General features: G+C 36.0%; 1 pseudogene; it reads left to right on the forward strand.

The window, feature by feature from the left end:
* The first annotated feature begins 10,854 nt into the window (after positions 1-10,854).
* On the forward strand, positions 10,855-11,691 carry LOC134381716 (stAR-related lipid transfer protein 7, mitochondrial-like; annotated as a pseudogene).
* The last annotated feature ends 1,411 nt before the right edge of the window (positions 11,692-13,102 follow it).

Consider the following 13,102-nt stretch of genomic DNA (forward strand, 5'->3'; position numbering starts at 1 on the left):
ATCATTAGTGCCCTTCAGTTGCTTAAAAGATCAAAGTCAGTTTTCATTTTGATGCTCAAAACCCTTTACAATTTAACCTCAAAACATTTTTTTTCTAAATCTGTCACCCGTTACTTTTTTGTAATACTACAATAATATGAAACTTAAATTACATATACCTATCAGTTACAGAGAATGTTAATGCTTCTGAGATATCCATATAGTTTTCCTTTTTCCCCAATATTGCTTACATTTGATTTGAAAACACGTAACCAGCTCTGGCAAACGAGCTGTGAGCAAAAACAGCATATACAACTTCTGGAATGCAGCGGTTAAAATCTAGTGTGCTTCCTCCATCTCTCTTTCTCTAGGTGCTGAACATGGAAGACACACGATCTAGATGGCACAGCCACAAGATGGAGGAGGAATACCTAACGTACATGTAGACTTTACCAGAGTGATAAATAAAAGTTCATTGAATTAAGCCATTGATATTGTTGGGTATGTCTGTTATATCAGTTTTACATCTGTTACCACATCTATATTCAAGATTCATCTTCAATCTGAAGTGCCTGCCACCAAACCTTTCTGCTCTAGGAAGCCTAAGTATTCTTCAGAGTCCAAAGTCAATCTCACAAGTCTTATGTGTCTTCCTAATCTTGTCATATAAGAAGGTAGGATTGATCTGTTTTCTCTGTCATGGTCCATTGCTTTTCCTGTCTGCAACAATTACTTGGCATTTACTCTCAATAGCTTAGATTATGGCTAGATAATTATTTATTTATTTGAAAGCATATGCTGCCTCCTCCCACATTATAGGCAGATATTTTTGCTCAGATAGTTTTTATTAAGACATATTTCTTTCTAAAGTTATCTTTATTACACCTTCATTCTCCCAATCCAATAAATTAAAAATGACAAAAGAAAGTATGCTAAATGGTTATAAATAACAATAGCTGTTGCTTTTCTTAAGAATGATTCAGTGGGAACTTAGATGATAAGATAGTGGTAGTCTATAGGGAATAAATGAATATTCACACTTGTAAAATAATTCACAGGATTAGTAAAATAAATACCACATCTGATTAATCATGGATATTTGCATATGTAGAGAGTAATCACATACTCACCATTGTAGATATACAGTTATTTTGCCTGCAGTCTGACTGGAGTTGTAGTGACCATGAAATAACTTTCCAAAATTACCTCTAAACATCTTTACCTCAAATATTATTCTGCAATTATTCCACATGCACAGCCAAAGGCTCTGAAGAGGACAGTAATATCCAGAATCCTGGGGCAAGCTTGTCTCTTAAGTTACAGGGATATCATAATGATAGATGAATAGTTTTAAAATTACTAGCATTAAAGTGAATTATTTGCCCTAGATTCAAATTGGGGATACTAAAACTCTTTGAACATAATAGTTTCTGTTTATGAGATCAGAATGTTTTGCTCTCAATCTCACCTGGATTTTATGCTTATAGAGCTGATTATTTTTATTGTTTTATCTTTTGAATAGATCAGAATTCTTATAGCTGAACCAAAAGGGAGCTAGCCTATTTGGTCCTGCATATAGGAAGCCGATTTAAAAGGAAAAGGTTTGCTTCTTTCCAGATCTGTGAGCTCACCTCTGGAGTATATGTTTCTGAGTATCAAACTATGTCTTACTCCTAATTATTACATTTTGTTTTTACTGTAATGAAGTGGTCAGAACAGCAGAGGAATTCTGTAATAGACCTTCCATGGTAACTAGTTCTGATGCTGACAAATAAGAAGCTGCACCCAGAGTATGTTAGAAAACACGAGTAATTTTCCAAAGCGATTTGCAGAAGCTAATTTAACTGGAGGCTCATGGTGTTTTATTTTCTTGCTCTGAAATGTCAAAATACATTTGAAATGCACCAGGGCATTTCAGTTGTGCAAAGAAATCCTGGACTAATGATTTCATAGAGTGAATAATCATGATCATTGGCAATTGGGAATTTTGCAAATTGGTTTTTCAGAAAACAAGGACTGTCTGGAGTGAGTTCCAAAGAATTTCATGGCAATCGCAATTCTTTCTGGCATATATTTTAGTACACACATGCTATCATAAAATACATCAGCACCTTAATATTAAAAAAAAAAGAATGTGTGCAAATATAAGCACAATGAATTGTGAGAAAAATTTTGAGTAGTGGTATAGTAAATGAATTGGAATTTAATGTAGGAAGTTATCCATTATACTAAAGAGACTTAAACAATTATTAAAAAGGTAGAGTTATTTTAAATTGAAAAGCCATTTTAAATTAAATTATTTTTAAAAGTCAGCTTATGATCATTTAGGGAAAAAAAGCATCACAATCAGTCAATCAGTCAATTTTTGTTTTTAAATTCCCAGGCCTTCGAGTCATTATCGTCAATCCATTGAAAAAAAATGGCCAGGTTTTTGTCATAATGTTATTCACCATTGAGAAGAACTTTACCTGTCATAAGACAGGTTGATAAAAAACTTAATTCTGTGAGACAAGCGAGAAGAAAAAATAATATGGAAACAGAGAGGAAAGCATCTAATCTCAACCTAAGAGTCCCAGGAGGGCTTTCCAGAGAAGAAGATCTCCATGTAATTAAAAATGAGTAAGAATTGTCCAGAAAGAAGACAGTCTCAATAATAGAAAGAGAGATTTTGGATCCAAGTTTTAAGGTTTCTAAAGAATTGTTTTTGCAACTTGCTCCCTTGATCATGTCCATTTTAGTTAAGAAAATCTTACTATGATAACAAATGAAACTTTGGAAACAATAATAATGCTTGAAAATTAAACAACATGCTTCTGATCTATGCACCGAAGAAGAAATTAAACAGGAAATCAAAAAATTTCTTGAAACTAATAAAAATAAAGACACATCATACCAAAACCTGTGGGATACTGCAAAAGCAGTAGTAAGAGGGGAGTTTATTGCAATTAACGCTTGTATCAAAAGAATAGAGAGATTTCAAACAAACTAACATTACACTACAAAGAACTAGAAAAACAAGAACAATCTAATCACAAAATTAGTAGATGGAGAGAAATAATTAAGATCAGAGCAGGACAAAGTGGAATAGAGAACAACAACAACAAAATACAAAAGACCAGTGAAAAAAAATTTGTTTTTTTGAGAAGACAAACAAAATAGACAAACTATTAAGTGGACTAACTAAAAAACGGAGAGAGAAAATCCAAATAACAAAAATCAGAGGTGAAAAAGGAGACATTATAATGAATACCACAGAAATACAAAGAATCATTAGAGATTATTATGAACAACTGTATGCCAACAGATTTGAAACCTTGTGGAAATGGATAAATTTCTGGATACAAGCAACCAAGACTGACCAAAGAAGAAATACAAAACCCGAACAGATCAATAAGGAGCACCAATATTGAAGTGGTATTCAGCTGTCTCCGAGCAAAGAAAAACTGGGGACTAATAACTTCATTGCTTAATTCTACCAAACCTTTAAAGAGGAATTAATACCAATTCTTTTCAAACTATTCCAAAAAATGGAAACAGAGGCCATTTTCCCAAAATCATTCTATGAGACCAGCATGACCCTAATACCAAAACCAGACAAAGAAACAAAAAAAAAGAAAGAAAGAAAGAAAGAAAGAAAGAAAGAAAGAAAGAAAGAAAGAAAGAAAAAGAAAGAAAGAGAGAAAGAAAAGAAAACTACTACAGGCCAATATTGTTGATGAACATAAATGCAAAAATCCTCAACTAAAATATTAGCAACAACAACAACAAAAAATCCAGCAGCACATCAAAAAGATTATACATCATGATCAAGTGGGATTTATCCCAGGGATGCAAGGATGGTTCAATATATGCAAGTCAATAAATGGAATACAGCATAGCGACAAAATCAAGGACAAAATCTACATGGTTATCTCAATAGATGCAGAAAAATGTTATGACAAAATTCAACATCCCTTCATGATAAAGACTCAAAAATTATGTATAGAAGGAAACTATCTCAAGACAATAAATGACAAACCCACCACCAACCTTATCCTGAATTGAGAAAAGCTGAAAGCTTTTCCTTTAAGAAAAGGAACAAGACAAGGATGTCCATTCTTAGCACTCCTATTTAACATAGTATTGGAATACTTAGCCAGAGCAATCAGTCAAGAAAAAGAAATAAAGGACATCCAAATAGGAAAAGGCAAAATCAAATTGAACCTGTTTGCGAAGGTCATGATCTTAACAGATAAAAACCTAAAGACTCCATGAAAACAATCTTAGAGCTGATAAATGATTTCAGTAAAGTTGCATGATGCAAAACCAGTGTACAAAAATCATTTTTATACAGTAGCATTTTTATACAGCAACAATTAACAAGCAGAAAAGGAAATCAAGAAAGCAAACCCATTTACAATAGCTACCCAAAGAATAAATTCTTAGGAATAAATTAAACCAAGGAAGTGAAAGATATATATAACGAGAACTACAAATCACTGCTAAGAGAAATTAAAGGACACCAAAAGATGGACACACATTCCTTGTTCATGGATTGGAAGAATTAACATTGTGAAATGTCATACTACCCAAGGAGATCTACAAATTAATGTGATCATCATCAACATACAAATGACAGTCTTCACTGAAGTAGAAAAAAAAAAAAATCTTAACATTCATATGGGACAACAAAAGACGCTGAATAACCAAATCAATCCTGAGTAGAAAAAAATAAATCCAGAGGCATTACACTAACTGACTTTAAATTATACCATAAAGTTCTAGTAACCAAAGCAGCATGGTACTGGCATAAAATCAGACACATGAACCAATGGAACAGAATAGAGAACCTGGAAATCAATCCATGCACTTATAGCCAACTGATCTTTGTCGTTTTTTCATGACCAGCACTCAGCCAGTGAGTGCACCGGTCATTCCTATATAGGATCCGAACCCGCGGCGGGAGCGTCGCCGTGCTCCCAGCGCAGCACTCTACCGAGTGCGCCACGGGCTCGGCCTAGCCAACTGATCTTTGACAAAGTCACCTAGAACATACTTTGGGGAAAGGACAGCCTCTTCAGTAAATGGTGCTTGGAAAACTGGATATCCATGTGCAGAAGAATGAAACTAGACCCATGCATCTTGCCATATGCCAAAATCAACTCAAAATGGATTAAAGACTTAAGTATAAGTCCTCAAACTATAAAACTCCTAAAAGAAAACATAGGGGAAATACTTCAGGATGTAGGACTGGGCAAAGACTGTATCAATAAGGCCCCAAAAGCACAGACAACAAAAGGAAAAATAAACAAATGGGATTATATTAAACTAAAAGCTTCTGCACAGCAAAGGAAACAATTAACAGAGTGAAAAGACAACCTACAGAATAGGAGGAAATATTTGCCAGTTTACATCTGACAAGGGATTAATATCCAGAATATACAAAGAATTCAAACAACTTAATGGAAAAAAAAAAAAAATTATAATCCAATTTAAAAACGGGCATAGGAATTGCATAGACATTATTCAAAGGAAAATATACATATATCCAACAGACACATGAAAAAATGCTCAACATCATTAATCATCAGAGAAATAAAAAGGAAAACCACATTGAGATATCATCTCACCCCAGTTAGTCTGGCTATTATTGAAAGGACTGAGAATAGCAAATGCTGGAGTGGATGTGGAGTAAAGGAAACCCTTCTACACTCTGGTGAGACTGTAAATTAGTGCAGCCATCATGGAAAACAGAATGGAGGTTTCTCAAGCAACTATAGATAGAACTGCCATATGATTCAGCAATCTCACTGCTGGATACATACCCAACAGAATGGAAGTCATCATGTCAAATTGATACCTGCACTTCCATGTTCATTGCAGCTGTACTTAAAATAGCCAAGATATGGAAACAACATAAATGTCCATTGATGGATGACTGGATAGGGAAAATGTAGAATATATGCACAATTGAATACTACTCAATCATAAAAAAGAATGAAGTCTTGCCATTCACAGCAACACGGATGAGCTTGCTTGGAGAAAATCATGTTGAGTGAAATAAGCCAGGCACAGAAAAAGAAATACCGCATGTTCTCACAAGTTGGAGCTAAGAAGGAAGGAAGGAAGGAAGGAAAGAAGGAAGGAAGGAAAGAAAAAACAATCACAATAATATGCTGAACTTTCAAAAAGAGAGAACAGAACTGTGGTTATTAGAGGTGGGAAAGGGAGAGGAGGAGGGTGTTAGTGAAAAATTTGTTAAGGGTCACGAAGAATTCTTACATTTTTGTAAAGATGAGTATACTGTGTACCCTGATTGATCATCACTCATTCTACACAGGTATTGATTTTCAACTGGATTTGTTCCTGATTTCAGGTGGTACTATAACACATTAAAATTTAGCCCTGTTCACTAATGTTAAGGAAAAGTATTGACCAGAATGCTTATCACAACCTTTATACACTACACTGATCAGAATTATTTAGATATTTTCTTCTATATTCTAAGCCATAGTCTTCCAAGTAAATGCAAAGTACAAAAAACAAACAAAAACGAAAACAAAACACCTACTTCTGTTTTCATAATGATGATGATGACAATGAGTGAGCCAGTTTATCTGTGTATTTGTCATAGCTGAATGTGATGTCACAAGAGACAGACTGTCTGGGATTGAAACCTAACTGTACCTCTTATTAGCTTTGTGACTTTAATCACGTTAGTTAAGGCCTTCATGTTTCAGTTTCCTCACTTGTAAAGTGAGAAATAAATATACCTTATTTATTTGGTAGTAGTGAGGATTAAATGAGATCATATCTTACAGTCTTTAGGAACTATGCTGATCACATATAAAGTACTAAGTAATTAACAGCTATAATGAGGAGTAATATCCAATTTATTTGGTAACTGTTGTGCTGTACTAACAACTTCAGCATGTATCATTCATTTAGTACTGATCATGATGATGATAATGTTGACGACGATTACTATTGCCAGTCACTGTTGGAACATGTCTGACATGAAATTTTCTCATAAGCAGACCCTAAGACAAGGACTTAGGTACAGTTATTTTATTTGAGAGATAATAAGGGAATCACAAGTGTTGGATAATAATAGAGAGACTGGAACAGGCCAACAGTGTGTGTTAATGAATAGTTAACACTCTAAGCTCAGTACTGTTTGGGAACTTCTGAAAAGCAAAGTGGGACACATTTCAAAATTGCTCCCTATACCCACCCATAATTGGAAGGCTGGGATATTTGTCCACTGACTTTCATTTCACAGGGGTTCAAGGTTGCATCTGGGAGCATTATACATCTTTGCACTTCTATAATGCAAGAGAGTAACAGTATTGAATTGGACTCAACTGGAGTCAACAGATAGCTCATTTAATTTATCCAGAATGCTCCCTAAAATTGAAATATTTTTTCACACTATGGAGTAGTTATATAAAGAACGTCTTGAAACTCAAGCAATTCCAAACAAGTACGTTGGCCAGTTTCCCCATGAAGCAGTTCTACATAGGTATAATATTGACTGCGTCCCCCCGAAATGTTAGCTGTTGTTAGTGTTAAGGAAGAGAACAGACATGAAAATGGTACTTCTACTGCAACATCGTACCTTTTTCCTAAACTGCATATATGCCACACGGTCCTTTGTCTCCAATAGATATTTGTCTAAAACTGATAAAGAACTGGCCACTTTTAACTGGACTCATCTGTCTGTGTTTTTTTCTTGTGTTTTCTTCTCTAACAGTGAGTGACTGGAGTAGAGAAATGAAGTTTCTTTCATTGTGTCACCACAGAATGTAGCAAGTGCCTAGCATGCTGTATTCATGTTACAGAGAAAAGAAGGATGGCACTCTAGAATGCAAAGGAGAAAAAGTAGTTAAAATAATGTCATACATTTGTTGAGTGCTTAATATATCTCAGGTACTTTATATTTATTTTCTAATTTCATCATATTAAATGTATGTAAGCTTTATTAGCTTTATTTTATAGGTGAATAGGATAAAAAATGTGCTCAATTTTCCACAGCTAGAAAATGTCAGAGCCGGGAATTGAAATCGTATCTATTTCTTTTCAGAAATTCATTCATGCATACAGTATTTTATGCTGCCTCTGAGGAAAGAAAGGGAAAAAAGGAAGAAAGAAATAAGGGCAAATCAGGGAGTGGGGAAACTAATGGAAGAAAGGAAAGACAGATGGAAGACAAATCAGAGAAGAGGAGGAACTGAAGGATCCTTCTGAACTTGCCTGGGAATACTGGTAGTGTTTATTTTTATGTGAGTAGCTGTCATAGTCTCTATTTACATTTTTTGCAAACGAACTAAAAAGGTCTCACAAGAAATCACACAGAAATGAGAAGAGCAGTTTCCAAAACATTGTCTGGCATTATTTAGTTTAGAAGAGTTTTGTGACTTGTTTATCTCTGGGATAGAATGTGATTTTTTTATTTGATACAATTAAAATTATATTTACGTGATCAGTTAATTAGGTAAATTATTTAGGCAAGGATAGCATTGGAGAGAAAAATAATCAATCAAGGAATTAAAATTGAAATATTTTCAGATATTTATCTCTCCAATAGTGCAGCTCCAGGATCGTTTTCATAAATTTCTGGACGAACGGGGAACAAGAAGTTTCAAGGGCTCAATTCTTTTCCAGAGTCTAAGAGTGCCTGTCTAGTGCTGTTTCCTGTCATAGTATGATGTATTGTTTTAATTTTCAACACAAATTTTAGGGTTTTCAGGAAAGGATCTTCAACAAGGCCTGCCTTTGGGGTTTGTTTTCCTCCAAACTTTATTACAACTTGAGGATATTTACTTATCAGAGAAATAAAGCAAATCCAGTGTTTTTCAGAGTGGATAATGGTTTCAATTTTCATCATATCTTTAATGCTCCGTAATAAATGCACATGTCCACTTAAGACCTTTACTTTTCAGAAATTCATTCAACTTTGGGTCCAGATTCTTGTAAGGTCTCGATATATTTGCAAATAATTATTTGGAAATCAGGTTTCCTTTATAATGAATACCATGCATTAAAGTTTTCCACTCACTCTTAAAATAATCACTGCAGCAATACCATTATATGATTTCTTAGTTGGTAGAAAAGGGAAAAAAAAGTAAAGGAAAGAAGCAGAGGAATAGAGAAATATACAGGAAAGATGGAAAAATGACTTCTTAGAGATAGTTTCACTATCTTCCAAAAGGTAAAAATGGATCGATGGAGATGATATTACCCTAAATATTTGCTTTTAAGAATGACATAGAGTATCTAGATGACATATTTCTCAGTAATTATGCAGGGTATTTACATTTATTCATTTATTAAACATTTATGGGGTGCCTATGAGAGACCTGAGAGTGAGTATAAAATATATTGACAGTCCTATAAAGCAGATATTCTGCATTCTTATGTAGAAGATAGGATTAGAAAACTCATAAAACTTTCTTAAAACCTTTTATCTAGTGAATAGAGCAGTTTCAGATATTGTCTTATTTTATGTTTACTTGTCTATCCTCACTTTCTTTTCTGTTTTTTTTATGTATATAAAAAATGTTCCATGGATGTTTGCCCACTGATTCAAAGGGATCTACCTGTCTATAACAACTGTATCTGAGTTCACCTACGAATGATAAAGATGTCTTAAGTGAATCTGTTCAGTTCTGCTTATAGACTTTATGCACTTGTTTCCTTCAAGTCTCAGTAGTGTTCATAAAATAATATAGGAGCTATGGAACTCTTAGACAACAGTCAATTGTTATTAACTACAAGAGTTCCTTGGAAGCCTTACTGAGTGGGTCAAGGGTGTAATAGAGAAGGAAGCAATAAGGATGAAAAAGTTAAAATATAATGCAAAAACAACGAACAAAATGTTCTTTGCTGTTAAACTTAGTGAGAACATATAAGTGAAAATGGCACAGTAAAAAGGTGAGTATTTGGTGGTAATGGAGAGAAAGGCTATTTTTGCTATTTGACACTTGTTAAGGTATTGCAGTGCACTAAGGCATAAACTATACAAGAAATGACTTCCTAAGGGATTTTTTTAAGTCATATATTGTTCAGACTTAACAGAAAGAAAAATATTCTAAATATCCTTTTTGTCTGTACCTCAGGAAAAAAATTCAAAGCTAATAGACAACATTAACATGGATTACATCCATATGTCCTGTTTCCTTATGAGCTTTATCTCTTAATCATTTTCTAGTCAAAAAGATTATGAAATTTTTAGTGTTCTTTCATAAAATATTTTCCAAATATCTATTTAACGAAAAGGACAAATATCAGGAAAGTTACCACCTTACAAACATTAAATGCAATGGACCTGTGTTACAGTCGTTGCGTCTAAGAATAGTATCCTATTAGAGCAACTCTGATGTCAATTTATAATAGGGTGAACTTTTTATTTGAAAGGAAAGAAGACACATATTAATTTCAGGAAGCTGGGATTGCTCAGTGCATCTGTCTGCTCTGCCCGTGACTCAGAGAAGGCAAGACATAAAACACTTGGGGCTGTTGTTTCCTTGGCACAAAACTGAACAGGCCACAATCAGGTCAAGGAGAGGTTTAAATTCATCTCAGGTTTAGATCCCTTTTTCAACACCACAAAAGAGTAGCAAGCAGGAAAAATCCGGCCATTGAAACTCCAGAAAAGAGGGAGGAGGATTTAAAATTTTTAAAAATTTGATTCTTGTTCTCCCCACAGATGGCAGCACGACCGTAAGCAAAACCAGCTGGGCCACACTGATACCATCTGTTGTAACGTGAGCCTGCGCTGCGGCCTCTACCCGGGGGCCCGCGCCGCGTCCTCCTGGGTGGCCGTCCTGGCCAGCCCTCTGCCTCGAGGGCGGCGCTCGCTGGCGTCTTCGTGTGGGACGAGGAGAGGAGTTACAGAGATCCATTAATGGGATGAAACAGTTAGAGGACATGTCAAGTATGTTTCAGAGCTCTGGAGTTGAGTGCCACCCTCCAGAACCAAAGTCCCAAACAGAAGGGAATGAGGCTTTGGAGGGCAAAGAGCAACCATGGGAAATGGTGGTGCAGAAGAAACACTTTAAGCTCTGGTAGCGCCCAATATGGGCACCCACCTCTACCAGTACCGAATTTTTGGAACCTACACAGATGTGGCACCCCAGCAGTTCTTTAATGTTCAGTTGGACACAGACTATAGAAAAAAGTGGGATGCCCTGGTGATCAAGCTAGAGTTGACGAAGAGAGATGTGCATACTGGTTCCAAGGTTTTCCACTGGGTGACCCATTTTCCTTATCCAGTGTACTCACGGGTTATGTTTTCGTCCAGCGGTACAGTGTGGATGAGGAAAACAACGTGATGGTGTGGTGTCAACGTGCCGTGGAGCACCCCAGTGTGTCAGAGTCTCCAGAATTCATCAGGGTCAGATCATATGAATCCCACATGGTTATGTGTCCCCACAAGTCATTTGATGAGAATGGCTTTGACTGCTTGTTGATATACAGTGACAATCCCCAGACTGTGTTTCTTCGCTACTGTGCTGGTTGGATGGTTTCCAGTGGCCTGCCAGACTTCTGGAGAAGCTGCACATTGCCACTCTGAAAGCCAAGAACATGGAAATCAAAGTAAAAGACTATATCTGTGCTAAGCCTCTGGAAATAAATAGTGAAGCCAGGACCACCACCCAGGCCTCCAAGCAGAAGAATGAGGATAGTTGTGGCCCTGTTCAGATCAAGTATGACTCAAGGGCTTTCGGATAAGAAGGGATAGGTGCTTCAAGCTCTGTCAGTCCCTTCTCACTCTGCTATAGAATGGGAACAAGCCATGTGTGTTAGAAAGCGTCTGCTTTTGGCATGCACCTTGGCGCTGGCACTGTGCCAGGTTGTGGGGTACGGGGGCGGGCCCAGTCCCTGGCTCCATGCCTCAGGTGACAGAAGAAGTATCTGCTCTATGATAATATTGGGGGACCTGAACATGCCTCTAAGTATTGGACAGATCATCTAGGCAACAAATCAACAGAGTAATCAAATCTAGGGTTATCAGAGGTGGGAGGGGGAAGGGAGAGAGGGATAGGGAGAGATTGGACAAGGGTCATAGAGAATAAGTATGATTTGTAACAATATATATGCTAGCAGTATTGATTTGATCAACATATGTCAATGTTGAACCCCCAAAATAGGTATAATCAATTATAATTCAATAAATTATTTTTTGAAAAAAGAAGGCATCTGCTGTAACCACCAGTGCAAGATGATTCAACTAACATGTCCAATTTTATTGAGAGCCCTTATTGCTCTTTGTCAAACAGAGAAGAAGGCGGCATTGGTGAGGTGCCGTATTTTCAGACCAACCATTTTTAAATTTAGTATTTCACTGAGCTAATATTTCCAATTCAGAATATTGTAGTGTTTACTACATATGTGCTGGGAACCTGTGTGAGGTTTGGAAAGTTATAACTGTGTTATGGCTCGGTTTTCTCATCTCTGAAATGGGGATGAGAGAATGGGCACCTGGGGTAGTTCAGAGGAATTAACGGGACAGTGCATGTAAAGCACTGTTGCTGGCATATAAGAGTATTTAATAGCCACTATCATTAATTTCGTCATTATATTCCCACGCTTTAGGATCTTTTTGTTGTTGTTATTGTTTATAAGCAATATGTGATATCTCAGATATCTCTCGGTTGACACTATTTGTAGCCTCGGAATTCTCCAGTACTTGCTTCTTTCAGTCCTCATCACTTATACATTGTAGAAACATCAAACACTTATTGTGTTCCAAGCTTGTTTGCAAAGTGCTTGATATACAAAAAATCTTGTCTGGCCTTCTTAGCTTTACTGTGTTTGATTTTTACTAGTTAAAGATACTCAGAAAAAAGTGTTATAGAAAAGGAGAACAGGACAGCCCTCTTTCTCAGTATATTTCATCCGAGGGTATGGTGATGAGCCAGGTGACACATCCCTGAGAAACTAGATAAGTTTACTGAACACTGTCTTCCAGTTCTAGTGATACAGATATGTAAATTATACATTATTTCTAAATACTTTTTCCTGTAAAATGTTTCTCTGTCTTGTCTGAATTGCCTAACTCTATGGGCTTCCCAGTTTCCTCTCATTAGGTCTCTTTGTTTCTGAAATCAACATACAACAACACTTAACAAAACACAGGTGC

The sequence above is a fragment of the Cynocephalus volans genome, chromosome 7 (genome assembly GCF_027409185.1).
Source record: "Cynocephalus volans isolate mCynVol1 chromosome 7, mCynVol1.pri, whole genome shotgun sequence".
Classification (NCBI taxonomy): Eukaryota; Metazoa; Chordata; class Mammalia; order Dermoptera; family Cynocephalidae; genus Cynocephalus; species Cynocephalus volans.